This window comes from Peromyscus eremicus, chromosome 2 (genome assembly GCF_949786415.1).
Source record: "Peromyscus eremicus chromosome 2, PerEre_H2_v1, whole genome shotgun sequence".
Lineage (NCBI taxonomy): Eukaryota > Metazoa > Chordata > Mammalia > Rodentia > Cricetidae > Peromyscus > Peromyscus eremicus.
The window spans coordinates 63,719,137-63,722,076 of NC_081417.1; positions in this window are offsets into that span (position 1 = coordinate 63,719,137).

Here is a 2,940-nt window from a genome sequence, read left to right on the forward strand (position 1 = left end):
TTGTGTGTTGCCTTTCATTTCCTCCTGGGGCCAGGGTGCGGGGAAATGGAGGCAGGGACACGGGGGAAAGTGTGAGGTGACAGGATCTTCCTGAAGAAGATGCTGGAAGCTACCATCTGTGGCTTCTGCCCTATGGTTTGCATGCCTGCATCCCTCTCATCTGGTCCCGGTGTTGAATTCCAAAAACTCCCTGATGTCCATTTCCCAACCGCTATGGATCCTAGTCTGTGATAGTGAAGAGGGATGTGTGCATGCGTGTGTGCGTGTGCCTGATGTGTGTATACAGAGATGAGTTAGTAAGATAGGCTTCCCCATGACGCCCACACCCAATGAGAAGGAAGCTAAGGTGCCAGGAAACGGGAGTAACAGGTACAAATTTCAGATGCACAAGGCATCGTAAGAAAGGAACTACTATTTTAAGCTTCCATTTTTTTCTTGCATGCCAGAAATAATCTTGTATGAATTGAGATTTCTTGTGTGTGTGTGTGTGTGTGTGTGTGTGTGTGTGTGTGTGTGTGTGTGTGTCTCACTGTGTATATAGTTTGGTCTGTTCTGGAGATCATGATCCTCTGGGTCCTGGAATTACAGACATGGACATCATGCCTGGCACCTGGACTCCTTTTTTTCCCCTTGGGTTCATAGCTGAGTTTTTAGGATCTTGTCTTATGCTGAGATACTAGAAGAATTCTCTCTAGTCCCCAGTGTCCATACGTCACCCGTCTTCTGGGAGCTCTGTCGTTCCAGCAGTCAGACCGGCTGCTAAACACTGAGCTGTTTCCTGTTGTGTCTGCATAGCCCCGAGTTTCTGCCCCCAAGTTCGGTGTCACCTGAGGAGTTGAGGTACTGGGCTATCCAGACACAGCACAAAGCCAGCGCTCTTCCGGGGTCCTGTGCTGGGTTTTACTTGATGGGGCAAAGATAAGTTGTCTTCGCTTTTAAACCCTGTAGAGGAAGCCAGGGGCTCAGCCGAGGCTTCTCTAGGGAATCTGGACAGGCTCACACTTCTTCCCTCCTTCACCCCTCCCATCTGTCAATCTGGAGACGGAGATGACCTCACCTTTCTACCAAATCTTTTCTCTGTGCCTTAAGTCCTTTCTCTTCTCTTCACAGCCCAGGCCTTTGAGGCTTAAAGCCTAGAAAACACCACTTTACTCTTTACTCTCTGCAATCAGATCTCTTCCCCGAGGCACTGAGTAAAGAATAAAGTGGCTGACTGAGTGGCAAGGAGGGAAGGTGTATGGGCTGGATGTCCGTTCCTGTATCAGAAGTGCTGTTCTTGGACCAGGGTTGGTGGCGCACGCCTTTAATCTACCCCAGCATTCTAGGAGTAGGAACCCGTGAATTAACATAAGGTCAAGCCAGCCAAGTTTGCACAGACCCTCTCTTAAGTAAAATAAAATGGTTGGAGAGATGGCTCAGTGCTTAAGAGCATACATTGCTCTTCCGGGGACCCAAGTTCAATTCCCTGTACTCAGAGGATAAGATGCCTGTAACTACAGCTCCGGGGAATACACCACCTCTGGATTCCATGGATACCTCTCCACACAAGTGGTACACATTCCTACATACACAAACACACATACACACGATTAAAAATAATAATTTTTTTTTAAAAGAAAGAGATACTATTTCTTACCTTATCTATGACTGTACCTGAACACACCTGAACTTGGATGATCAAAGAAGCTAAGCAGGGCTGGGCTGGTTAGTGCTTGGATGGGAGATAAGCCATTCTCACCCTGGGATAGGTAGAATCAGGCCATGTGGACAGTTGACCCAAATAACCAGAGCTTAGGACTGGCTCCACAAAAGTATGGAAGGCAGTGAAGAGGGCAGGGAATGGGGTTGCCATAATGCCAAGATGTTGGGAAAGCTTCTCTGTGGTTATGAGTGCCCATCTTTTATTCCTTTCCCAAGACTCATTCTACCTGGTCCGCAGTCACTAAAGTACTTAGGTGTAGTCGGAAGGTTTCTCAGGTCCCACCAATCCCCCACAGCCCCGTGGCCCACTTATAGAATAATCACTCAGAAGCTTATATTAATTGTAACTGCTCCGCCATTAGCTCAGGCTCATTAGTCCTTACACCTAAATTAACCCATAATTCTTATCTATGTTTAGCCATATGGCTTGGTACCTTTTCTCAGTTCTGCCTTCACATCTTGCTTCCTCTGTGTCTGGCTGGCAACTCCTGACTCAGCCTTCCTCTTCCCAGAATTCTCCTTGTCTGCTTATCCCGCCTATACTCCTGCCTGGCTACTGGCCAGTCAGCATTTTATTTATCAACCAATCAGAGAAGCACACATTCACAGCATACAGAACGATATTCCACAGCACATAGGACACTTAATATAGTGCCCAGCCTGTTGCATGTATGATAGACAAAGGTCACGGCATGTTTGGAAAGGGTCACAGTGATGGGGAATGACATAGGAAGCTGTGAAGAGTGAAGTGGACCTGGAGAGAGGTGTGTGTGTCTGTGTGTGTGTGTGTGTGTGTCTGGGTGTGGGTGTATGTGTGTGTGTGTGTGTGATGAAGGAAAGCAGCTAATGATGCTTTAAAGGGCAGATAGTCAGTGTGGTCTTTACCCTAGGGAAATGGGAATGAGGAGCTCCTGGAAACATCTGAGCAGGAGAGTAGCCTGAACAGACGGTTTTGAGGGCTGGTGTGAAGGGTGTGGGGGAGGATGCAGTGACAGAACTACCACACTAACTGAGGGGGAAACCGTGACGACTTCTTTACATGGTACCAGTGGAAGGAGGAGGTTGCTTTAGGAGCTCCAGAGGCAGGCTTCAGAGCGTGTAGGGCCTGATGGTGTGTGGTGTGGTGGGTTATGAAAGCCCGGGTGACCTCTGTCTTTCTGACTTGGTTGATGGTGCCATCCCCTGGTAAGATGACACAGTTGTGATTGGGGATGGTGAGTACAGTTGGGGACGTTTTGG